This window comes from Petaurus breviceps, unplaced genomic scaffold, assembly GCF_028583685.1.
Source record: "Petaurus breviceps papuanus isolate PSGF00001 unplaced genomic scaffold, PetGlider_PUasm1.0 220, whole genome shotgun sequence".
NCBI lineage: Eukaryota > Metazoa > Chordata > Mammalia > Diprotodontia > Petauridae > Petaurus > Petaurus breviceps.
In genome coordinates, this window is record NW_027185876.1 from 24,316,179 (window position 1) to 24,330,367 (window position 14,189).

The following is a 14,189-nucleotide window of genomic DNA, read 5'->3' on the forward strand; positions in this document are numbered from 1 at the left end:
ATCCTCATAACAACCCTGGAAGGTAAATTCTATTATTTCCATTTTACAGTCTGAAGAAACTAAGGCAAACAGAGGTTAAGTGATTTGCCTAGGAGTGCACAGTTACTGAGTCCAAGTCTGTAGTTGAACTCAGGTCTTCCTGACTCCAGGTCCAACACCATATCACATCACCTACCTGAAAGGATGGTCAAAAAGACAATGCGATCTTTGGTCACAGAGAAAGGGTCACAGTGTTCAGAATGACAGATATTATCCACCCACTGTATCTTGCTCTGATCTGAACCTTGCTGTTGTTTCGTCATTTCCGTTATGTCTGACTCTTCATGATCCAAATTGGGGTTTTCTTGGCAAAGATACTGCAGTGTTTTGCCATTTCCTTTTTCAGCTCATTTTCCATGTGAGGAAACTGAGGCAAAACAGGATTAAGTGACTTGCCCAGGGTCATACAACTAGTAAGTATCTGAGGCTGGATTTGAACTCAGGTCTTTCTGACTACAGGCTGGGTTATCTTTGTTTTTAGATGATAAAACTAAGGGAGACAGAGGTTAAGTGACACATCCATGGTCACATAGCTAGTAAGTGTCTGATATCAGATTTGAACTCAGGTCTTTATGACTCCAGCTCTTATCCACTGTGTCACCAGCTGCCTGAGCTTGAATCCTAGTTCTATTACTTAATTCCTATGTGACCATAAGCAAGACTCAACCTTCTGAACTTCCATTTCCTCAGCTGTAAAATGGGGCAAAAATAAATAGTATATAGCTCAGAGAGTTGTTAGGATCAAATGAGATCCTTTTAAAAGTGTATGACACTTTCCAACCTTAAAGTACAACAGGTTTATATGACCATGATTATCATTGACAGGTAAGGGAGAACCCTCTGTCACAAAACTTAGTGCCATTGAGATTTGAATTTTCTGTGAAAAAGCCAATGGAGCAAAGCATTTAGCAATGGGAGGCAGACCATCTCTGCCAAGATTTGTTGAAATGAGCAAACATTTAATTGCAAGAAAATAAAGAACAGCAGGTACTTGAAGGGGAATTTGGGAGTCATGGAGTAACTTTCCAGTAGATCCAGAACAAGTAAATCAGTAGGGTAGTTTGATTTATCCACAAGTGCTGCTATCTTCCCAGAATGTGAGATATTTCAGTTACTCCTTGATTATAAGTAAATCAATAAAATCCATCATCTAATACTAGTGTTTATTAGAAACTCATGAAATTATCCCCTCCATTAAACCTTATCTAATTAATCTAAGCAATTTATTATAAACAGCAAGTTTATATAACCAGAAGAATATGATTCGGATGTTCCAAATGTTTACTCTTTCTAAACTCTTTTCACCAAAAGTACAAATGTTTATTCCAAGCAACTGCAATCTTGCTCATATCTTTTTCTTCAAGTTCAACAATTATTTCTTAGCTGCCTACTCCATGTAAAGCACTGTGCCAGGCATTGGGAAAAATGCGGAGTTTAGATGGTCCCTGCTTTCAGCCCACTCTATAATCTAATGAGGACCATGGTGGGTAGAAATAAGACATACTTTCAGCCAAATATAAAATATAATATTATATGATAAATGTAGTGGAGAACAGAGTTTTGTGGAGCCCTGGGGGAAAGGACTACTACTGTAAGCAAGAATTTGGGAAGGTTTCACAGCAAAAGTGACATTTGAGCTGGATGTTAGGGACTGGTAGGAATTGAATGGGGACAGAATGAGAGAAGAATTGTTCCAGGGATAGGGAATAAAATTTCAGAAGCAAGAAAGTATGATGCCTGCTTAGGGATGGAATGGTCCAATGTGACTGCAGCATGGATTGGAATTAACATGAGAAAAGGAATTAATACAGGGATTCTTGGTCTTTTTGTGTCATGAACCCCTCTAAGTAAAGCCTAGAGACCCTCTTTGGAAACATTTTTAAATATATTAGAAAAAATCCCTAGAATTACAAAGGAAAACAATTATGTTGAAATACAATTATGAAAATATTTCTAAGTAGATTTATACAAGACAAGGATAGAACAGTAGGATGATTGTCAAGAGCCTTGAATGCCAGGCAAAGGAATTTTATTTTAATTCCATAAATAATAGGAAATTTTCTTCAATATACTGGAGAATCCATGATCTCCTCAGTGTGGATACCCTATTCATTGGCATATGTAACCCCTTCATACCTGCTCATCAGTGTGATGCTTGCCTGAGTCTTTCCATAAATTATAGAGCTAGAAGGGGGCTTAGAAGTGATTGAATTCAATTTCCTTATTTTACAGATGGGAAAACTGAGTCCCAGAGAAGTCCAAGGTTATATAGGTATTAAGTGGCAGAAACAAGTTTTCAAGCCAGGTCCTCTGGCTACAAATCCAGAGTCGTGTAGCTTCAAATATTTCACAGGGTATCTGTCCAGTGTGCTGGAAATATTTCTCTTTTTCTTTACTACTTCATATATTTCATAAACATTTAACACTTCATGAGCACAGCACTTAGAATTTCCCTAAGTCTCACTTCATGAAACTAGTTAAATTCTGTTTTTGTTTTTAATGAGAAGAGGAACATAATCAGATAAACAACAAAGGTTAGTATACCAACTTTGTGAACAAAGAGAGAGAAAAGAGGAAAAATGACCTGTTAGGAGGAGTCACATGAGTTCAGTCTCAATAGAAACCAGGGAATCTAAGAAAAGGAGGTAAGAAGGGCATTCCAAGAATTGGGGGTGTCCTACAGAAAGGCACAGAGATGGGAAATGGGAGGTAAAGTTCAGGAAAGAGTATGTCAGTTTGTCTAGAAATGTAGAATAAGCCAAGGGAGAGTAATGTAAGATAAGACTGGAAAGTTAAGTGGGGTCAAATTGTCAAGGACTTTAAATGATAGGCTGATCATACATAATTCATATTTGGGACTAAATAGGAAGCCATTGGAATTTTCCAAACAAGGGGGTGATATGTTAAGACCTGTGGTTTGGGAATGTCAATTGTGGAGAAGGCACAATTTGGAGGGGAGATCAACTAGGAAACTATTATTCTTTATACCATTTTTCCATACAAGTCACCACTAATAATTCACTATAGCCTACTTAGAGTCTATGCCCCTTTCTATTTCCTTTTGAGGGATCTGTTGTTTCAATTCTTTCAGGATCACATTGTTTCATGTTTTATTTTGTTGATGCTATTGTGTCATTACTGTTTTGTTTTGTTATTCTAAGGGACAGAACCATGAAGGATGGTTGGGGGTGGGAGGAACTGGTGTTTAATTTAGCAGTAACTATGGTACATAAAGCAAAATATTTTAATTGGTTTTAAAAAATTCATTTAATAAAAGAGAAAAATTTATCTCAACTGTCCAATTCACTTTCACAAAAACTGACCATGTAATAGGGCATAAAAACTTTGCAGCCAAATGCAAAAGAGCAGAAATGTTAAATGTATCTTTTTCTGATATTAATGGATTAAAAATTACATTTAGCAAAGGGAATAGAATAAACATAGATTAAAAACTAACTGGAAATTAAATAATCTAATCCTAAAGAATGTGTGGATTGAAGAACAAATCATAGAAACAATCATTTCATTAAAGAGCATGACAATAATGAGAAAACAGTCCAAAATATGTGTAATGCAATCCATTCAGTACTTAGGGGAAATGTTATTATCTCTAAATGCATACATCAATTAAATAGAGAAAGAGCAAATCATTGAATTGGTCATGCAACTAAAAAAACTAGAAAAGGAACAAATTTTAAAACCCTAATTGAACACCTAAATGGAAATCCTGAAAAATCAAAGCAGAGATTAATAAAATTGAAAGTTAAAAAAACCATTGAACTAATAAATAAAACTAGGAGCTAGTTTTATGAAAAATAAAACAGATAAATCAATTTGATTTTTAAAAGAAAAAGGAAAACCAAATTATTAGTGTCAAAATAGAATTTGCCACCAATGAAGACAAAATTAAAGCAATTGTTAAAAGTTATTTTGCCCATTTACATGCCCAGATTAGCAGAAGAGAAAATAGACTACTTAAGCTGATTAATAAAAAGAAATTAAATGAGCTATCACTAAGTTCCCTGAGGAAAAATTTATAGGACCAGATGTATACATAAGTCAAATGCATTTAAGGAATAATTAATCCCAATACTATATAAACTATTTGGAAAAATAGGTGGAGTCCTACTAAATTCCTTTTTATGATATAAATATCGTTTTGATACCTAAGCCAGGGAAAGCAAAAACTAAGAAAGAAAACTATAAATCAATTTCTTTAATGAATATCATTATAAAAATGTTAAATAAAATACTAGCAAGGTGGGGTGGCTAGGTGGTGCAGTGAGTAAAGCGCTGGCCCTGGAGTTGGGAGGACTTGAGTTCAATTCCAGCCTCAGACACTTAACACAAAAAAACTAGCCGTGTAACCTTGGGCAAGTTACTTAACCCCAATTGCCCTCCAAAAAGGAAAAAAAAAAAATACTAGCAAGGAGATTACAGCAATACCTCATGAAGATCATATAGTGTGACCAGATGGGATTTATGCCAGGAATTCAGGACTGATTCAATATTAGGAAAACTATCAGCATATCTGACGGTATCAATAACAAAAGCACCAAAATCATATGTTTATCTCAATAGATGTAGAAAAAGTTTTGACAAAATACAAAACCCATTACTATTAAAAACACTAGAAAGCATGGGAATAAATGGAGCCTTTTTAAAGATTGTGAGTAGTATCCACCTAAAACCGAGAGCAAGCTTTATCTGTGATGGAGATAAACCTGAAGCCTTCCCAATAAGATCAGGAGTGAAGCAAGAATGTCCATAATCACCACCATTATTTAATATCACACTAGAAATGCTAGCTATAGCAATGATAAGAAAAAGACAGTGAAGGAATAAAATCTAGTAATGAGGAAACAAAACTATCACTCTGCAAATGATAGGATGGTATACTTAGCAAACTAATTAACTAAAAATCTAATTGAAACAATTAACAAGTTCAGCAGAGTTGTAAGATATAAAATAAACCCATAAAAATCATCAGCATTTCTTCATATTACCAGCAAAACCTAGCAGCAAGAGATAGAAAGAGAAATTCCATTTTTTAGTTCTTTAATATATTTTTGTTACTATCTATAAACATATCTATAAATAACCAATATTTCCTCCATTCTCCTTCCCTTTCCCCCTTCCAGAGAATCATCCCCCCCAAAATTAATATTTTAAGACAAAAAAGTAGTCTGAAAATATGTGCAGTACACCCACTCTACCTCTGCAAAGGGGTAGGATGGGGATATTCTTTCATATCAGTTCTTTGGTCATTTTATAACATTCTCTCCTCCTTCATTTTTTTAATTCTTTAAAAATGTTTTTTATTAATTAATTTTCTTATTTTAATACCCAAATTTCCCCAGTATCCTCCTTCTGAACCATTCTATATAACAAATAATATCTTTAAAGACAAAAAGAAAATGAAAAGAAGAAAATCAGCAAAACTAATTAATACATTGAAAAAGTGTGGAGTGTGCAAGTAAATGTTTAACAATTGGTTGGTGGGGAGGAGCAGAGAGGAATGTGCCCACAACATACTTCTAAGTTAAATTTGCATTATTAACATTTTCATCACTTTCTCAAGTCTAGACAATCAACAGAACTATAAATTAATGACTAATTTGTAGCATTAACTAATTTTTGACGCACAAATGCTCATAATGGAAATTTAATACTTGTCTCTCCCCATCCTATTAGATCTGGTTCTAGCCAGAATCTGAATGTACCAGACCTATGTTTCTCCCACCCCTGCAAAAAGATGGGATGGAGGTTTTCTCATCTCTTCTTTGGAGTCATGCTTGGTTTGTTTGGTTTTTTTTAAGTTTTTATTGCTGTCTTTGGTTTTTTTTTTTTTTACATCATTCATTGTTTTCCACAGTATCATTCCCAGAGAACCATCCCATTTAACCAATAATATTTTTAAATATGAGGGAACAGTCAGCATAAATAATTAATATATCAAAAAACTCTGAAAACATGTGTACTGTGCAACACTTAGATCTCTGATCTCCAATAAGGAGAGTGAAGAGAGTGTCTTCTCATATCTCTTCTTTTAAACCATGTAGCCATTTTTGTTTGTTTGTTTTGTTTTGTTTTTGTTTTTGTTAATTTTTCAAAATTCACTGTCCTCTCTGCTCTGGATCTGAAACCAGGGACTCCACTCTTCCGCAAGTACTCGCAGCCAATAGGATTCCTGCCCCTCTCTACTGCAATCACCAGGTGTGTGCTAGCTCCTTCTCCCCACAGTCACAACCAGGTTGTGTCTGGTCAGCACAGCTATATTTCGCATCCCTCAACAGTGGAAGGTCCTTCGATCTTCGCCTACTCAGTCATCAAAGTGAGAACTTTAAAAGACCTTAGCTGAAAATGGCCAAGGTCTCCCACTGCATCCTGGATCATCTCCAGTCATCCTGTTGGATATCTGGCCACTAGACCCAGATGGCTCTAGAGGAGAAAGTAAGGCTGGTGACTTTGCACAGCCTTCACTCACTCAAATCAAAGTGAATTGCAAGTCATTCATTTCATCATCTCCCTAATGTCATGATCCTCTTTGAGAACAAGAACAAACCACATAAACATCTCATCCATTAGAACCCCACACTGTCTGGGTGATGAAAATTTCTAAGGTGGAGACTACCTCTCAAGCCAACTGCCCCCAGGGCTTGTTCTTTGTTGATTCTGTAGAGTTGGCCTTGGAGGTGTTTGAACTTCACTCAGGCCAAACCTTGGTGCTGGAGGTCAGGTCTTTCCTGGGGGTCTTCTCAAATTGTTTTAGGAGGACAACTGCTTTACCCCATGTTTATTTCTGCTGCTCTGAAGTGATGCTTTGTCTTTTGTTGTGGAGGAAATTTAGAGAGCTATAAGTTTTCTGACCTACTCCACCATCTTCCCAGATCCAAGACAATTTCAAAGAACCTGTGATGAAAAATTCTATCCACCCCCAGAGAGAGAACTGATGAACTCTGAAATGCACAATGAAGCATAATTTTTTCAATTTCTTTATATTTATTGTTTTCTTTTGTTTGTGTTTTCTTTTGCAACATGGCTAATATGGAAATATGTTTTGCAGGACTTCACATATATAATCAAAATCAAATTGCCTTCTCAAGGAGTTGGGTAAGGCAAGAGTGAGAGAGAGAGAGAAAATTTAGAATTCATTTTTTTAATAATTGTTTTAAAATGTACATGCAATTGAGAAATATTTAATGACATAAATGAAAATAACTAAGAAAGAAAAAAGATAGAAAGAATGTGAGAAAAGGGGATCTAACATAATGGTGAATTGTTAAAGACAGAGAGCAGGATTTCCAAAGGCATGGTGAGGGAGGAAAGGGACCAAAGGAGGAAAAAGACCAAGCATGGGGAGGTCTGAACTGGATAGGGATGAGAATGTGAAGAGAGGTAGCAAAAAAGGCGGGGGGGAGGGGGCTTTTATAGCAGCAAAGAGCAGGTAGGAGTCCACTTTCCACATAACAAAAAAAATCAGTTGACTAACTCAAAGAATAGATAGCTAGGTGGTACAATGGATAGAGTGCTGACCCCGAAGTCAAGAAATCAAGAGTACTCCTCTTCCAAGCTAAAATCTCACTTCAGACACTTACATCAGTGGGACCCTGGCAAGTCACTTAAATCTTTTTGCCTCAGTTTCCTCTTCTATAAAATGAGCTAGAGAAGGAAACAGCAAACCACTCTAGTATCTTTGCCAAGAAAATCCCAATGGGGTCATCATAAAGAGTTGGACATGAGTGAAACTGAATAACAAAAGGATAGGTGGGTCAACAGTCATGGTGGTTGGATGGTCAAAGTGTGATAAAAATGATTCTCTACAACAGGTAGCATGGGATCACTTCACTCTACCATCACAATCTCATGAAACGTTAGAGCAACAATGTTAGTGACACGATTACATGACCTCCTTCCTTCTTTGGTGGCAGCCCCTATCTGCCTGGGCCTTTGTTGACTCTTGACTTCATTTCATAAGTGAATAAGTTCTACTTCCTAATGTAATATAGCATACAAGGTGCTGAGGTGGCAGAGTCCAAATTGAGAGATCACTACATGAAACTAACCCAACATCAGTCCATCAACACATTTGCCCTGTTTAGCTTCCTCATTGTTTTCCTCATTGCATCAGTAAACAATCAATTGATAAACAGTTATTAAGCACCTACTATGTGCCAGCTTCTGTGTTAAGTATCAGACATTGACAAAAAGCCCTCTGGATGTTTGAGCTCTGCTGGGTACCATGCTAAAATCTCTACAAGCTTATTTTCCTCTCAAATGCTTTCTTGATATTTAGGCAAGACAAGTTCTTATGTAATGTTTTGCAAATGAACTTGTAGTCTAAACAAGATATGGAAGATGATGAAGTGTTTCCTGCTTTAAAGTAGCTCCTGTGCTCTTTCACACTCCTGGTTATAATCATTCTTTTTCATCTGTTAAACAAATAATTATAATGTCAAGTAGGATGTGGTAAGAGTATCAGAAAAAAGTTGAGTGATGGCAGCAAAATACTGTATGAGGTCAGATGAAGAACCTTGAGCTTGCAGTACATAGAGATACACCCACAGCCAGAACAGAATAATATGAGAGATTCATGCTTGAGAAGTCTTCTTTTCCCTAAGTCATCAGGTATATCTTTATGTTAAAAAAAAATGCAACAAGTCAATGAAAAGAACAAATTGGAACATTTTGAAAAGTGATCTGTTTAGGACAGAAACAATTCTCAAGGACTAACTGTCTGGAGAACATTGAGATCAGTCAAAAGAAATGTCATTAGTTTGGGCAGGTTTATTCCCATTGCAATCCCCTGTACATTGATTTCATATACTTTTTGTTTTTTAAATAGATTTTTATTGATATCTTTTGTTTTTACATCAACAAGATTCTCCTCTGGGCAGCTAAGTGGCAGAATGGTGCTGGTCCTGGAGCAAGGAGGATTCATCTTTCAAATCTGGCCTCAGACACTTAGCTGAGTAGCCCTTTTTGTCTCAGTTTCTTCATCTGTTAAATGAGCTGGAGAAAGAAATGGCAAACCACTCCAGTATCTTTGCCAAGAAAACCCTAATTGGGGTCACAAGGAATCAGACAAACTGAAAAGACTGTACAAGATTTCCCTCTGTGCCTCTTCCCCATGCCCCCCACAGAGTAATTCATCATAATAAAAAACTTTGGTTTGAAGAGGAAAAAGAGGGGAAAAAATCATCAAAACTGGTCAACACATAAAAAAATCTGAAAGTATAATCAGTGTTCCATATACATGGACTTCCCACTTCTGCAGAGGAGGAGAAGGGAAATGTCTCCTTATGCCTTTTCTTTGGGGCCAAACTTGTTATTTATGATGTTGCAACTTTCATATTTTGTTATTTTGCGCTTCGTCATTCTATCTATGTTTTTGTAGTCATTGTGTACGTTTTTTTTTTGTCCCTGAATTGGTTCATTTAAATTTTTCTATATACTCTATATTTCTTATATTTATCATTTCTTATAACCCAATAATATCCCATGACATTTATATACCACAATTTATTTAGCTATTCCCTAACCAATGGCCATCTGCTTTGTTTCTAGTCTTTGGCTACCATGAAAAGTGCTGCTATAAATACTGCAGTGTTTGTGGATTCTTTCTTTACATTAATAACTTCCTTGGTGCATGTGCCTAAGAAGACTCCATATATTTTTAAGAAATCTTATATATTTGATATAATAATAACTGCACCTAGCATTTGTATAGCAGTTTCAAGGTTTACAAAAACCTTCAGAAATATTATTTCACCTTATCTTGACATTAATCCTTTGAAGTAGGTGCTATTATCATCCCTATTTTACAGATGAGGAAACTGAGGCTAAGGTAGGTGATTTGCCCAGAATTACACACTAGAAGGGATCTAAGGTAGAATGCAAGTCCTCCCGACTCTGGGTCCAACACTCTACCCACTACAACACCTAACTGGCTCTAATTTAGTTTCCCAATTAATCTTCCCTCTTAGAAAGTAACATTTCCCTCTCTTGAGTGTCTTCTAGTGGAAGTGACGTGGGAGCAGGGTCAGTGTCCAGTAGACTTGAGTTCTAGTTCTGTGACTTTTTTCATTTTCCCAGTACCCCAGTTTCCTCAAAAAAAGGGTGGGAGTGAGGAGAAACAAGTATTCATTAAACACCAGACACTGTGCTAAGCACTTTACAAATATCTTTTCACAACAGCTCTGGCAAGTGGGGGCTATTATTATCCCCATTTTGCTGTTGAGGAAACTAAAGAAGGCTATGGTTAAGTGACTTGCCCTCGGTCACACAGTTAATAAGTCATCTGAGGTCAAATTTGAGCTCAGATCCTTCTAACTCCAGGCCCAGCATTCTATCCATTGTGCCACCTAGCAGTGGTAGTGGCTTTTGCAAAGAACCAGTAATACAAAAAGCAATAGGTCTTTATTACACACATAGTAGAGTTTATATACATTAATTACCCAAGGGCAGGTTACACACAGAAAAAAAGAGATGTTTTCTTGTTGTTGAGCCATTTCAGTTATGTCTAACTCTTCATGATCTTATTTGTTGTTTTTTTCTTTTTTTTAAAATGGCAAAGATACTGTTAATAATGTTAAGCTGTTAAAAATAAAATAAGACAAATTTAAATTAAAAACGAGTAAACTAAGGAAAAGGAACCTGACCATTGATAGCTACTTTGGTGAAAAAGAAGATCTGGATTCACATTCAGAGGAAAAGAGCTGGTCCTACCTTAAAGAGTAACATCAGTCCTCGGTGGGGTTGGGGGGCGAGGGGGCTTCTGGGTGTCTTGGGCCAGGTAGCCTGAGGCCTGGCCAGAGCCAGCACGCAGTGGGCACAACCTCACAGGGTGTCCAGAAGTTACCCCCCACCACCACCACCCTGCTGTCCTGGAGTGTTCTCAGTTCTTTCTGCACATTGTCAGAGAAAAGGAAAGTGCCAGCCAAGAAGGTCAGAAATCATGGAAGCTTCTGAGTTTGGAGATAGTCTGGGGTGTGCACTAGGAAGATTTTTTTGGCAACTGTGTGTGCTGTAGATTAGAGCAGAGTGGTGGCCAGCCCAAGGGAATGGAAGCTATCCCAGATGTCCTAGTGGTAGATGACATCTGTATTCTGAACCATGAAAAGACTCAGAGGAGAGATCCCATCAAGTCCCACATCAATCTAGGCAGGAGATGAGTCTATGGCAGACCTGTACAACATACCACCATTGCCTGCCAGAAGGATTTCAGATGGTCCATGAAAAATGTAGGGTTGCCACTGTGCCCTCTCCTGTTCTTCATGTGACCCATGGCAACCAACCATCGTCAGTCTGTCTCTAGTCTAACCTATCTGCAGCCCAAAGAAGTTCAGCCTATTTCAATTTTGACTCCTACCTACTGGCAAGTTTTGCAGGTCTGATCTATGGCTTCCCGCTTTGCCCTTGTCATAGCATATGAGGATATAAAAAAAGAGAGCTAAGGATTCAGAGAAGAATTCCATCTTAAAGAAAAGAATATGATTTTTTGGGAAGAAAAGCTTTTTGAAACCCTATTAGATGAGGGAATGAGCTCAAGTAAGACAAGAACAAGCAAACAAGGCCTATCAAGCTTTTTAGGAGGTCTGCCTAGACACAGATAATTTGAAAAACAAATTGAATAAAATTAATAAAGACAATTTTGAATCTTTGAAAGTATTAAATAAACAGCTACAGATTAAAGAAGTTGAGCTCCTCCAGTTCTAGACCAAGGTCGAGATTCAGCAATTAATGAGGAAACTTAATTGACCTTCATCTAACTGGGATGTAGAAAAGTTGAGCAATGACCTGAAAGTCCATGGTTTGGAAAGGAACTAGAACTGATGAGAAAGGAATGTACTAGTCTAAGAACAGAACTGCAAAAGTCTAAATACAAGGATTCATCTTGGGAAGACAATCTCAATAATGCAGACTTCCAAAGGTCAAGCATTCCGAGTGATAACATGCAATATGCCTACTGGGAACTCAAGAGAGAAATGTTTAAATTACATCTTGTGACACATGTATAAACCGAACTACTAAGAAAATCTAAAACACCATCCACCATCAAGAAAGCTTGTACACCAGTCCAGTGCATTCAAGACCTAGTGAAGGACTGCACAAAATTACATTTGACTTCTCTAACTATGACCTACAAAAGATATGCTCCTCTTTCACCAAATGAGAAAGCCCTCTATAGTGCAATGGGTTCTCCTCTGTCTGGAGATATGGAGATTTTATTGGAGAGAGCAAGTCTCCAGTCATGGGCAGATAAAGAGAGAGTCATACCTAGTGGTGGTACAAACTTTCAAGAACCAAATTCCTATGGCAGAAATTCTTTAGAAGACAATTCATGGATATTCCCAAGTCCTCAAAGTCTAGTGAGACAGCATTTGGGGAAAGTAAAAGTAAAACACCTTGACTTGTGGTCACCTTGGGAAGAGCCATCTGGCATAGGAAGGATGTGTGAGAAATACATGTAAGGAACTGATTCTAAAGTGGCATGGCATTCTGTGCCTGCCCTCAATTTCAAGTATACTTGGATTTGCACTTTTAGTTAAGCTTGTTTCTTTAGTATAGATTAAGACAACTGTGCTAACCAGCTCTATTTTAGCTAAGTATAGACACATGCACTATCTAATAAATTAGAGGAATTCTCTTAGTGTTTTTAAAAGACAACTCTACCTTTGATAAAAATCACTGTAGATTTAGGCATCTTGGGTAAAGAAAAATGAGAGGAACTATCTTTTGAGCTTGAGTTCAGAAATATAGACACAGGTTTTGTAAGGTGTCCAAATCATAAATATATTAACTCACAAGAATAATAGAAAGGTTGATGGAGCTTTGGTTCAAATCATGAAAATTACAAAAACAAGCAAACAAACAAAACCCAAAACAAAACAAATCCTGCTTAGGGGAGCAAGCAGCTAGTAAAATGTATTTCAATTCCCATTGGCTGAACGGATTAAAACATGTGGTTATGATAGGATACTATTGTGCAATAAAAAATGATGAGCTCATTAATCATAAAAAGGCATTGAAAGTCTTACACAAAATGATGAAGAACACTGTGATCAGAACCAAGAGAACGTTGTAATAGCAATTCTAACAGTAACAGCGATATCGTTTTAAGAACGACTGAGTGACTAAGTCATTTTGACTATTATAAACACACAAATTGAAAATAATAGACATATAAAGAGAGACTATCTGTATCCTGAGAAAGAATTGACAACTAGAAGTATGTATAGAATAATTTTACATACACATACCTATTTGTTTCTAATAGTAGCCATCTCTGGGTGGAGAGGTGGAAGGGAAAAAAAGGGGGGGGGGAATTTTACATAATTTTGTTGTATATTTGGAGGGAATAGCAAGTTGTACATGGTAGATTTGATAGAAGACAATTCATGGATATTCCCAAGTCCCTCAAAGTCTAGTGAGACAGCATTTGGGGAAAGTAAAAGTAAAACCCCTTCCCTCAATCTATATAACCTGGATCAGCATAATCAAAACTGCCTTTGTAAGAGCTAAGTCATTAGAGACTTGTGGTCACCTTGGGAAGAGCTGTCTGACATCAGAAGGATATGTGAGAAATACATGTAAGGCATTGATTCCATTGTGGCATAATGTTGTGTGACTGTCCTCAATTTCAAGTACATTTGGATCATGTGTAATCATCTTTTTTTTTTTTTATTATACTGTGTTACAGAAATACTTGCTTTGTTCCCTGAATTGAAAATAGAATAAAATTTTAAAAATTAGTGAGAAGAGTGACATTGTTTTACATTTTTTGGCAAATTATCTTTAATGCCTGGCTAAATAGAAAACAGCCTGATTATCACATCTGCTTCTGCATTCAATCTGTTGTGATATATTATTTGGATCAACATACATGAAGAAAATCTGGGCTCATACAGATGTATGGTTGGGAAAGGAAGGAGTATTTTAATAGGCAAATAATACTCTAGTATTATAATGAAGATAGTTTTTACCCTGAAGACCCCCTGGAAGGTCTGAGACACCCCCCCCCCACCTCCTCCCAGGAAACCTTGAACCATACTCTGAGAACCACTACCCAAGGGCACAAGAACTAATCTGTCTTCAAAGCCTGAGAAATACAAGGATAGATGGATCCATAATCTACCACAGGTTCACCA

At 36.9% G+C, this 14,189-nt stretch overlaps 1 pseudogene; it reads left to right on the forward strand.

The window, feature by feature from the left end:
- The first annotated feature begins 847 nt into the window (after positions 1 to 847).
- On the forward strand, positions 848 to 13,563 carry LOC138166082 (5-azacytidine-induced protein 2-like; annotated as a pseudogene).
- Positions 13,564 to 14,189: the final 626 nt, after the last annotated feature.